General features: G+C 35.2%; 1 protein-coding gene across 9 annotated transcripts in view; it reads left to right on the forward strand.

The window, feature by feature from the left end:
- Positions 1-13,218, forward strand: part of SHOC2 (SHOC2 leucine rich repeat scaffold protein) — a 102,459-nt gene that overhangs the window by 42,670 nt on the left and 46,571 nt on the right. For 3 of the 9 annotated variants that reach the window (XM_082408354.1, XM_082408352.1, XM_082408353.1), the window contains one exon: positions 12,336-12,412. The exons of the other annotated variants lie outside the window; for them this stretch is intronic. The gene's annotated coding sequence lies outside the window, so the exon portion shown is untranslated. The remainder of the gene's footprint in view (positions 1-12,335; positions 12,413-13,218) is intronic. 9 annotated transcript variants of the gene reach the window in all.

Consider the following 13,218-nt stretch of genomic DNA (forward strand, 5'->3'; position numbering starts at 1 on the left):
GGACTAGGGCAAGTTAAAATGTCACAAAGCTTGTTTTTCTTACTGAGATGCTTGCTTTCTTTTTCTTTCTGTAAATGCATCCTGGGTGCAAGCTCTTGGCTAATTTTGAGAGTTCTGATAGAGTTTATTCCAACTGTTTTTGCCAGTTTTCTTGCTGTTTTTATGGAGGAGAGAATTTTCAGAGTTACTTACCATACTGTTTTATCTGATGTCACCTCCACTTGGCTTTGACATCCTGTGCTGACAGGCCTCCATGTTTGGAAGTCCTCCTACACTCCACCTCACCCAGACTTTGACTCCCCCTGCCAGACAACTCTGTGTGGATGACCTTTTCACCTTGCTTGGACTCGTAACTTTCCATGCCATGCCACCTACCCCTTAATCACCCACCCCTCCATGTAGACATGTTCCTCACCATTCTTAGATTCCAGTATCGCACACTGGTTTGTCACCACCTGTGGATGCTCTTCTCATCCCAATAAGACTCTGATTCTCCATGCTGAGCCATCTCCCTATGAGGATACCCATCCCCACCTCACTTGAACTCTAATACCTCTTGTGGGTTGCCAGTACATGTTGATACCCATCCTGTCCTGCTCAGGCTCTGATACCCTATACTGAGCTGCCCCTTGTGGGATTGTCTTTCTCATCTCACCCAGGCTCTGAAATCTAAGATGCAGTGGATCTTCTATACTTATACCCTCTTTAATCTGCTTGGGCTCTGACTCTTTCTGCTGTGGGACATTTTGATTTCTTACCTCCCATGATCACTCGGGTGGATGCCCAACTTGCTCTGCAACATTCAGTTGCTTTAGTATTGAATTGTTCAGGATGCAGAATAGATGTGCTTAATTTTTTGACACTCAACAGTGTTATTACAATTTTACTAAAGAAATAAGAAAAACACAGATCCTAAAAGGAACAAAGAGAATATATAAAAGACAAGTATACTGCTGTTGTGAAAGTTAACAAGAATTTGAAGTGTAAAGATTTACTTAGGAACTTAAAATAAAACCAGTAATGTTTTTAAAAATCATGTTATATAGTGACAGACATTCATAAGAGCTCCTCCCAGGAGGAGGAGGCTAGATACCTAGCCTAATCAGAAGAATATAAGAAAGACTTTCTGGCGAAAGTGATTCCTAGAAGTCTCAAAAGATGTTTATGGGTTCATCTGGAAAGGTGGTGCCTGGAAAAGGAACAGGTGTGAATGGGGAAGACATACAAGCAGAGGAGGAAACAGCAAGAATATAGGTATGGATACAGGAAGCAGTACCTTCTTTTCAGGAAACAGAATACTGATGAAGATAGTGTATACAGGGTATGGCCAGGGAGACTAGGGAGTAAATGTGGAGAGGAGGAAAAGATCATCCCCACAGAAGGAGTAGTCTGAACAAAGATATGGTATATGAAAGCATTTTAAGCCTACTGTGTCAATAGTATGGTAAGACTGGAATGGAGAGTGTATTAAGGGTACAAAAGGTAAACATGGAAAAGATAGATAGGAGCCTGATTATGGAGAAACCTAATGTGTGTTTATACATATGTGTAGGTATATGTATGTGTACTTATTTGTGTGTGTGTTCAGTAGGGGAGTGACTTCAAATCAGTGATTTAGCTTGAAGATGCTTAGTCTGGCATCACTGGTTGGGATGGAGAAGGGGTTGCTGTTTAGAATTTATAGTCAGGGAGATGAATTTGGAATCTTATGTAATAGCCTAGTGAAAGTTAAGAATATGGTAAGAGTTGTGGGGATTGGGCACAATAAGAACTAACAGGGAGTTTGAGATGCTTGGGAATTGATCATTCGAGGAAGCCAGAGGGAAAAGAAATAGAAAAAGCTAAAACTTGGTGTAGAGATTGGATTATTGTTTAGGATTTAAAATTAAAACTGTGAAGAGGTAATTGGTTTAAGAAATGCTGAGGTGGTCAAAGGAGAAATTAACAGCAAGCTCAGATCCAAAAGTGGGACTTGTGACCCAAGTTGTTAAGATGTTAAGAATTGATTGATTGGCAGCCCTGGAGTGTAAGAGTCTTACATTGTGAGGACACGTGGGAAAATGACTGAGCCTGAAGACAGTGAACACAAAGGAGAATGCAATACAGAACTCTAGTGGGTAGAGGGGAGAAGTGTTTGGAACTTTAGTGACTTGAGAATGGCATGAGAAAAGGCTAAGTTTATTTAAACCTTAGCCCTCATGTATAATATGGACAGTAGAGATTTGATATAATCAGTGGAAGGTTAAAAACTGAGAGGATAAACCAACATGAAGCCAGTGACTTATGATTAGAGGCTGGTTAGCACCAAAAGACTAAGAGTGTTCCATTTATGAGACTTTGTTCCCCTTACATAAAGGAAACAGCAAGCTATGGATTTCAGTATGTTGCTCCCTTTGTGTGTCAAGCAGGTTTCAGCTAAGGTTACTCACTATTTTGTTAGGTTTCCCAGAGATTTCTACTTGTTGTTATAGGATGAAAAAAATTAAGGAATATATGAATTGGAATGTTTTCATTTTAAAAAAATTGAGCATATCAGTTCATTGTAATTTAGCATTGTTCTTTTTTTCCTTCTGCATTAGTCTGCTTTGCTTACTTATTAGTACAATATGTTGCTAGTTAATTTTATCTTTTATGCATGGCATCATTAATTCAGGTGCCCAGTGAGAAGTAGATAAAAGTTTATTTAGATGATGATAGTGTCCTTTTTATGTAAAAAACACTCACTGTTTTCTCTTTCCTCACATCTCCCTTGGGGTTTTCTTGGCAGTATTTCCTTTCAGGTCCAGAGTATGGACAGAAGTTTTTGAATTCATAATTAGAATGTTTCCTTAATTCTAGGGAATAGTAATAAATGGATTAGAAATATGAGACAAAAAGTAATCTTTTCAAGTCAGTACTTGCAGGATATAAAAGATATTTTAGGATAATTGTTTTCAATTATATGAAAAAAATTTATTAAAATTCTCTGCCTTTCTGTTTCCTCTGTTTCTGTTTTTCAGTGTTCCCCAAACAAGTTGACAAACAGCTGTGACAGAAGCAATCTTAAAATAAACAAAAGTCTCTTAAGTTGAATAGTATATGTCATAGTATCACTCAATGAAATCCTTTGTATCTTGTTATTGTAGTGGTAACTCTTGATAGGTGTGGGAAATGACACAGTTCTATATTGTGCCTTCTATATTTTTCATTTTAGTTTTTGTTTTATTGAGGTATAAAAGGTATTTTGAAACTGATCATTTATATTTACTAAAGAGGAAGGAATTCTAAAAAATTATTATCTGGGTTTTTTCATTTGTTCTTTCATTTATGTGGTAAATGCTTAATGGGCATCTAGTATTGGCCAGGTTCTAGGCTCTGAATATACAGCTGTAAACCAAACAATCAGAAGTCCTTGCTTTCAGAGAGCTCACATTCTTGGGGGAGAGGGAGACAATAAACAAAATCAATCATTAAGTATATTTTTTGCCAAGTAGTGAGTGCTGCAAAGAAAAATAAAGCAGAGGAAGAAGAATAGGAAAGAGATATTTCTATTTTATATGTTGTAGTCAAGAATGAGATATTTAAGTAGGGAGCAAGCAATGTGGATATTTGGGAGAAAGGACTATATATAGAGAGAAAGGACTAGAGCATGAAAGGCTCTTGAAGGTCAGAGTAAGAGCCTGGGAAACCATCAGATTTTTTAAAGTAAAAGAGTGACATAATCAGGCTTAACAGTTAAATGGATCACAGTGATTGCTAAGAGAACAGTCTGTTAAGGGGGTAAAGATGGAACCTAGGAGGCCAGAAGGCTACAATCCAGGCAAGAGGTGATGAGGGCTTTTAAATGTGGAGGTAGTAAGAAGTGGTTGGATTCTTGGTAGATAGAGCAATGGTGTTTTCTGATGGATTGGATGTCAGATTGAGTGAAAGAAAAGTCAAGGAAGCCGCCACGGTTTTTGGTCTGAGCATTTGAAAGGATGCTCTTGCCATTTACTGAGATGGAGAAGAAGACTGAGGAGATGGGACACATTCAGGAGTTCAATTTAAGTCATCTTAATTTGAGATGGTTGTTACATATCCAAGTAGAGATGCCAAATAGGCAACTGGATATACAGATCTCTGGAGTTAAGGAAAAACATCCAGGTTGGAGATGGTATTTGAGCATTGAGAGCGTGTAGGTAGCATTAAAATAATGGGACTGGGTGAAATCATCTAGTCCCTACTAGAAAGTGAGTACAGACAGAGAAGAGATGTGAGTCCTGGGATTTTCTAATGTTTGGAGATTGGGAAGATGAGAAGGAACCAGCACAGGATACTGAGGAGTGCCAGTGAGGTAACAAGGGAGAGTGGTATCCTGGAAGCCAATTGTAGAGTGTTTCAAGGAGAGAAGGATGAGCAGTCTTGTTAAATGCTGTCGATAGTTTTGAGTAAGACAAGGATGAGGAACTGACTGTTAGACTTACCAGTGTGGAAATGCTGAAAGTTTTTTATTAATATGTCAAAATATAAACTCTGAAAAATATTGTCTGCTTTTATGTGAAGAGGAAAAGGAATATACTCATGTTTAGAACTAGAATTATTTGGGGCAGGAGTCCTTAGTAATAAGTTGGTTCAAAACAAATAAAATTTGTGATTTTCTGGTTCTGAGCCTACATGAAAAAAAAAGGCTGCTATAGCCTAAAATATGATCTAGCTAATAACATACGGCATTGACATTGTGTCCAAATCAGCGTAACTTTTCTTAAGTTGTGAGCTCCCAGGGAACAAAAACTCTGTTTCCTCAATTCAGTTAATATAACACTTAACATGGTACCTAACTTTGTGGGAAGATACAAATAAGTGTGATTCTTGTAAATGATTTTAATAAGTTAAATTCATATGTATTTATATAGGAAAGAATTTATAATAATTTACTCAAGTAGCTGGATATAGGTGGAAATAACTTATCCATTAGATATGTATGTATGGTATATAGTAGAATGCGGTAGCAGAAAGAGTCCTAGAAAGTAAAGCTTTGGTTCATTCCTGCCTCTGCCACTCATTGACTCTGTGTTGAATAAGGAATCAAAGACTTGGCTATCTAGAATCATCTGTCAGTACCTAGTTAGGTGACAAGGAAATGTTTATGTTGGCATTAAAAGGATAGTAAAGTCATCTTCTGTGCAATGATTTCTTAAAACACTTTTCTCTTTGAAATTAAGTTTAAATATCTGATTTCATTCTTTTAATATAGGTTATATAGTCTTAGTTTGTAAACTATAAATAAGTTCTGAATTTATCCATACTATCAGGGATATTCTCTCCATTTGACTTAGTCATTTAGCTCATATTTATTCAGCATCTACTATATTCCAGATACTGATACAGATGCTAACAGTGTATCTGTGAAGAAGACAGACAAGGACTCTTTATCTTATGGAAGTCTTAAGGAGTAAGACTTCTTTCAGGGGACCTCGGGGAAAAATAGAATTTTTTAACCAAGAAACACATTATCTGAGGTTATCTCTTGCTCTGTCTTCTGTAGTTTTTTGTTTCAACCAGTACTTAAGAGCAGATTCTTTCAGCATTGAAAAAGTTCTGCTCTCATTGAACTTACATGCCAGTTGGGGAGAGGGAAGAGTATAAAGACATATAAGAAACGAGTAAAATACTTTCATATAATTTAGAGGTCATTGTCATGATAATCGTAGGATATGACAAGAGTTATAAATAGTGGAAATAGGCTTATTAAGTATATGGGTAGCATGAAGCTTAGATAAAAATTACTAAATTGAGGGCTTTGTAGAGTCACCTGTGTAGTTTCATCTACTGTCCATATGTGCCTAATTGCCTGAAGTGGCTTCTGTGGGCTCAGCAGGTTTTTACAAAATCCGTGACTTTAAAGACCACCCTGCTACACCAGGCTAGCCCTGGTCTGTTCACATAGAGAGGCAAGGGTCTGGAGAGAGAGAGCAGAAGCGTGCAAGGCCTCTTGCAGTCTAAATTGGTACAAAATTGTTTTTGTCACATTCTATAGGCTAATGAAAGTTCAAAAGGCCAGCTCAGGTTGAAGGCATGGAGAAACAGCTTCTAGCACCTAAGTTTTCCCTCGGGCCTTATTTTCTGTGAAACTCAGACTATGAGATTGTCTATCACGCTACAGTTTTTTTTTTTTTTTTTTCTTTAGCCAATGTCCTTGAATATGCTTAAATTTTTTTTGGTATAAGTACTATTAAGCTAGGATTAATAAAAATAAAACAATACAACACTGTAAATCAACTATACTCCAATAAAAAATTTTTTTAAATTACATATAGTCCCATTACCTCCACAATAAAACAGTCCATTATTTTCCAATTTTCTTTTCTAATGCTTTTCCATATACATAAAACATTTTGCAGTAATTCCTCCTTGACTACTTATCATAATATATTCTGCATTTTTTTCTTTTTTAACCTAACCCCAACATGATAGTCATTACCACTACTGAATTATCTTCAAACATTTTCCTAATGGCACAATACTCCAAATTTTGAGGGATCTGACAGATTATTTTCATTTTTGTTCTATTATTGACTCTTTGTGGTTTTACTATTAATGATACTCATAAAAATTTATATATAAAGCTTTTCTGACCTCTGCTTTTCCAACATGTAGCATGATTGAATAAAAGATCACAAGAACTTGATATGAACAATCACTTAGTATAAAATGTGTTACAAAATAGTCACTAACAATAATCAGATTGTTAGTTTTATAATTTTGTGCAGTATATAAAAGAGATGAATTCTTTGATTTGTTCACTCAAAAAATATTTGTCATATGCCAGGCATCATTGTAGTCTTCTTAAATACAAATACGAATAAAATATGGAATTGACCTAAAAAAAACAAAAACAAAAACACCCTGCTTCTTCAGATACAACTGCTTGCAACTTGTGGTCTGTGGTACTTTTGCTAGTTTTATATCTTTGTGTTTCATCAAGAGCTCTTTGTCCTAAAGTTTCCCTCACTGCACTCCCACTTAAATTTTTTCTTTTTGCTTATAGTCCAGTCAGTTGAAATATGTACCTTCCCAAATCAAGTGATATCTATGAATGGGTATATTTTTTTATCTTATACTGAACAAGATTGAGAGAATCTTTTCCCAGCCAATTTGAATTGCTTATTCACTTATTTTAAAAAGTTTTGATTTTCAAAATATGCTTTTTTCAAATGTGCTTTTTAAACTTTCACTTATTTAAGAAAAGCCAGTATACTTCTTTGTAATCTACATATGGTAGATTTGTATCGTCCATTGTATTTTATTTTTTACATTTTGAAATAATTTTAGACTCATAGAATTTATAAAATTATTAGTACAGAGAGTTCTCCTGTACCCTTTACTTACTTTCACCAATGATAACATCTTACATAACTGTAGTACAATTATCAAAACCAGGAAGTTGACGTTGGCACGATGCTGTTAATGAAATTACAGCTCTTGTTTGAGATTTCACCAGTTTTTCCATGCAGTCTTTTTTTGAGGGGTGGGTGTTCATAGTCCTATGAAATTTGATCACGTGTAGATTCTTATAACCACTAGTAACCACCACCTCAAAGTACAGAACTATTTCATCACTTCAAAGAAGCTCCCACATGCTACTCCTTTATAGTCACACTCTCACCCTAGTCCTAAGCCATGATAACCACTGATTTGTTCCCATCACTGTACTTTTGTCACTTAAGAATATTGAACAGAATCAGGTAGTATGTAACCTTTTGATACTTTGTCACTAACCCCTAATGCCCTTGAGATTCACCCAAGATTTTGTGTGCAAGGATAGTTCGTTCCTTTTTATTGTTGAATAGTATTCCATTGTATGGATGTACCACAGTTTATCAGTTCACCCAGTAAAAGACGTTTGGGTTGTTTTCAGTTTGGAGGTATTACAAATAAAGCTGCTGTGAACATTTGTATACAAATTTTTGTGTGAACATAAGTTTTTATTTCCCTAGTACAAATATCTAGGGGTGCAATTGTTGGGTTGTGTGCTACAAGTGTATGTTTAACTATGAGAAACTGCCAAATTGTTTTCCATAGTGGCTCTACCGTTTTACATTCTTATCAGTTTCTCCACATTTTCATCAGCACTTGGTAACATCTGTATTTTTAAATTTAGCTCTTCTAATAGGTGTGTAGTTATATTTGCATTTTTCTAATGGCTAATGATGTCCAACATCTTTACATGTGCTTATTTGTTATTTTTATCTTTGGTGGAGTGTCTCTGCAAGTCTTTTGCCCTTTTTCTAATTGGATTGATTGTTTTCTTACTGATTAAAGGTGTCCTTTATGTATTCTTGGTACATTTTCTCCCAGGCTGTAGCCTGTCTTTTCGTTCTCTTAACTGAGTCATACACAGTGCAAAAGTTTTTAATTTTGATTAAGTCCCGTTTATCAATTTTTTCCCTTTAATGTTTGTGCTTTTGCTGTCTTATCTAATTAATTCCTTGCCTAACCATAGGTTATAAAGAGTTTCTCCTATGTTTTCTTCTAAAAGTTCTATAGTTTTTTTTTTTCACATTTAGATCTTTGATCCATTTTGAGTTAACTTTTTTATAAGGTATGAGATTTAGGTCAAAGGTGTTTTTCTTGCTTATAGAGGTCCAGTTATTCCAACAGCATTTGTTGAGAGGCTGTTCTCCTCCATTGAGTTGCTTTTGCATGTTTGTCAAAAATCAACTGGACGTTGCGAAATGCTGGCGAAGATGTGGAGCAACAATGCTGGTGGGAATGCAAAATGGTATAGCTACTTTGGAAGGCAGTTTGGTAGTTTCTTACAAGACTAAACATACTCTTATGATACAACCCAGCAATCACTCTCCTTGGTATTTACCCAAATGAGTTGAAAGTTTATGTCTGAACAAAAACCTGCACAAGAATGTTTATAACAGCTTTATTAATAATTGCCAAAACTTGGAAGCAACCAAGATGATCTTCAGTAGGTGAATAGATAAATAAATTATGGGACATCCAGACAATGGAATATTGTGTAGCAGTAAAAAGCTATCCAGACCCAAAAAGAAATGGAGGAAACTTAAATGAAGGTCATTTTTTATTTCTTTCATCAGTGTTTTATAGTTTTAAGCACACATATTCCATATTATATATATACCTAAGTATTTAATTTTTTGGAGTGATTGCAAATGGTATTAATTTTGGTTTCCACTTGTTTGTTTCTAACAAAGAGAAATATGATTGATTTTTGTGTGTTGACCTTGTTTCCTTTGACCACGCTAAACTCTCTTATTAGTTCTATGAGTTTTTTTGAGAATCCCTACAGTGTTCTACATAGATAATCATTTCATCTCCAAACAGGGACAGTTTTATTTCTTCCTTTGTAATCTGTATCCTGTTTCTTTTTCTTGCCTTATTGCACTGGTTAGTATTTTAAGTACTGTGTTCAACAGGAGTAGTAAAAGCTGTATTGATTTGTTTATATGTCATTGAAGATTTTTGCATCTCTGTTTCTGAGGGCTGTTGGCCTGTAGCTTGCTTGCTTGCTTTTTTTTTTTTTTCCTTATTGTTGTATTGTCTTTATCTGGTTTTGGTATCAGGATAATGCTGGCTTCATAAAATGAGTACTTCCTGGAAGAGACCATGTAGAATTGGTGTTATTTCTTTTTTAAACCTTTGTTAGAATTCTCCAGTGAAATCATTTGTGCCTAGCAATTTCCTTTTTGGAAAGTTTTAAACTATTAATTCAATTTCTTTAGCAATTATAGATAGGACTATTTAGATGATCTGTTTAATCTTCTTTTTTTTAAACATAAATTTATTTATTTAATTTATTTTTGACTGTGTTGGGTCTTTGTTGCTGTGTGTGGGCTTTCTCCAGTTGCAGCGAGCGGGGGCTACTCATTGCGGTGGCTTCTCTTGTTGTGGAGCACGATCTCTAGGTGTGTGGGCTCAGTAGTTGTGGCACATGGGCTCTAGAGCGCAGGCTCAGTATTTGTGGCTCACAGGCTTAGTTGCTCTGCGGCATGTGGGATCTTTCCAGACCAGGGCTCGAACCCGTGTTCCCTGCATTGGCAGGCGGACCCACAACCACTGCACCACCAGGGAAGTCCCGATCTGTTTAATCTTGGGTGAGTTTTGGTAATTTGTGGTTATCAAGGATTTGTTCTCTTATTATTCTTTTAATGTCTGTGGAGTATTTAACTATATTCTCTGTTTCATTCCTGATAATTGGTAATTTGTGTTCTCTCTTTTTTTTTTCTTTGTCAAAGTTGCCAGATGTTTATCAATTCTGTTGATCTTTTTAAAGAATCAGCTTTTGGTTTTATTGATTTTTCTTTATTGCTTTTCAGTTTTCAGTTTCATGGATTTCTTTTCTATATTGTATTTTCCTTCTGCTTGCTTCGTGTTCTTTTTGCCCTTCCTTTTCAAGTTTCTTGATGTGGGAACTTAGATTATTGGTCTGCAGTTTTTCTTCTTTTCTAATGTAATCTAATATAATCATTCAGTAATATGTATTTCCCTTTAAGCACCACTTAAGCTACATCTCATAAATTCTGGTATAGTTTTATTTTTATTCAGCTCAATATATAGTTTAATTTTCCTTGTTACTTTTTTTGACCCACAGATTATTTAGAAGTATGTTGTTTAATTTTCAAGTGTTTGGAGATTTTTGTTATCTTCCTATTAGTGATTTCTAGTTTAATTCCATTATAGTAAGAGAACATACTTTGTATGATTTCAGTTCTTTTAAATTTAAGATTTTTTATGATCTAAGATATAGTCTATCTTGGTGAATGTTGCATATGCCTTGAAAAGAGTATGTATTCTACTTTATCAAATGGAGTATTCTGCAAATGTCAATTAAATCCATTTGGTTTATGGTATTTGTTATCTTATATCCTTGCTAACTTTCTGTACTGTAGTTTGTCCATTGCTGAGAAGGGTTTTGAAATCCGTAGTTGTGGATTTGTGGATTTTTCTTAGTTCTATCAATTTTTACTATGTCTTTTGAAGCTCTGTTCTTTGGTGCATACACGCTTAGGAAATGTTTTACCTTATTGGAGAAATGACCATTTTCTTTATGTAATCTAATCTCCCTCTTTGTCCCAGGTAGTTTTCTTTGCTCTGAATTTTATTTTGCTATTAATACATCCACCCAAACTTTCCTTGATGAGCGTTTGCATGGTATACCTTTTTCTATACTTTTAACCCTCCCCCTTTGTTATTAAATTTGAATTGAGTTTCTTGTAGACGGTATATAGTTGGGTCATGTTTTTAAAAACTCATTCTGACAAATTCTGTCTTCTAATTGGTGTGTTGAGAATGTTTACGTTTAATGTAATTATTGCTACGTTTGGATTTAAATGTGCCAGTTCATAATTTTCTTTTGTGCCCTCTGTTTTTCTTTTTTCTCTTTTTTCTCTTTTCCTGTCTTAACTCTCGGTTACTTGAACAAAGATTTCATTTTAATTTATCTGTAGTGTTTTTGAGTATACTTCTTTCTATATTTTTTCTTGTGATTGTTCTAGGAAATACAACATACATTCTTAAGTTATCATAGTCTACTAGTATCAACATTTTAGCACTTCAAATACAGTGTAGTAATCTTAGCATCACTCAGGTCCTTTCACTCTCATTCCCTTGTCATATACTTGTCTCAGTACCTCTATATACATTGACAACCACCTCAGAGATATATTCTTTGCTTTCAGCAGTCAAACATAATTTACAAAACTGAAGAGGAAAAGAATTGCCAGTTATATTAATCCATATTATTACTCTTTCCATAGATCTTTCTTCATTCCCGATGTTCTAATTTTCATTCTGTTTCCTTTCTTGTATGAAGGCTTTCCTTTGACAATTCTTTTAGAGCAAATCTGCTGGCATCAGATTCTCTTTGTTTTCCTTCATCTCAAAATGTCATTATATTTCCTTCATTCCTGAAGAATGCTTATGCTGAATGAAGAAGTCTTGGTTGACTTCTTTTTTTTTCAACACTGGAAAAATATCACTTCCTTAAGGCCTGTTTGATTTCTCATGAGAAATCCATTGTCATTCAAATCATTGTTCCCCTATAGGTTTATGTTGTTTTCTGGCTGCCTTAGTTTTCAGAAATTTGATTATCATATTCTGGGAATGAATTTCTTTGGGTTTTTCCTGTTTGGGATTTGCTCAGCTTTTTGTCTCTATAAGTCCACCCCCGCCTCCAATTTCAGAAGTTTCAGCCATTGTCTCTTTAAATAATTTTTCAGCCCCTATATCCATTCTTCTCTCTTTCTGGGATTCTGAAGAAACAAATATTAGACGTTTTGTTTCTGTCCCACAGCTCACTGAGGATCTTTTGAGTTTTTAAAATCTATTTTCTTTCTGCTGTTCAGATTGGATCATTTCTACTGATCTTTCTTCAAATTCACTGACGTTTCAATAATCTCCATTATCCTATTGAGCCCCTCCAGTGAGTTTTAAAATTTTATTTATTATATTATTTGGCTCTAAAATTTTCATTTGATTCTCGATTTACCTTTTATTTCTTTGTTGAGACTTTATAGTTATTTGTATGTTTTCAGAGTATATGTAGTTGTTGGAGCATTTTTTTTTGGTTTTGTTTTTTTGAGAGCTGTTTTAGAATCCTTGTCAGATAATTCCAACATCTGTCATCTCATTGTTGGTGTCTGTTGATTGTCTTTTCCCGTTCAAGTTGATATTTTCCTAGTTCTTGGTATGATGAGTAATTTTGGATTACATCCTGGACATTTTGAGACTTATAAAATTTTGATTTCTTTTTAAGTCTTCTATTTAGCAGTCAACCTGTTTTGTTTCAGAATACATGCCCTAACCCATTTTTGTGGTTTTTGGTTCCAATATAGTTTTCAAAGTCTTTTTAGGGGTATTCTGGTCTGCCCTGTTTGTATGCCACCCCAAGGCCAATCTGAAAAATAGGTGATATTCCACACTACAGTTCAGTTCTCAAAGCATTTGTTGTTTTGATTCTGGTTGGTTTCATGCTGAGCTTCTAGGGAGTGTGCTTGGGAATACACAGATTGAAAGAATCCCTTTCTCCAGCTCCCTCCTCTCCATAAGGAGTGGTGTGCGGCCTCTTTGCTAACATTTGCTTAGTGCACGGCAGGGGATGATCCACAGGATTCTTCCTCATAGTACAGCTTTTGCACCAGTGGGGAGGAAAAGGGCTACCACTTCTTGGCTGACATTTACTAAGTACAGGGTGGGATGGTCAACAGGGCTCTCCTCCATAGTTTCCAT

The sequence above is a fragment of the Balaenoptera borealis genome (assembly GCF_965194805.1).
Source record: "Balaenoptera borealis genome assembly, chromosome: 10".
Lineage (NCBI taxonomy): Eukaryota > Metazoa > Chordata > Mammalia > Artiodactyla > Balaenopteridae > Balaenoptera > Balaenoptera borealis.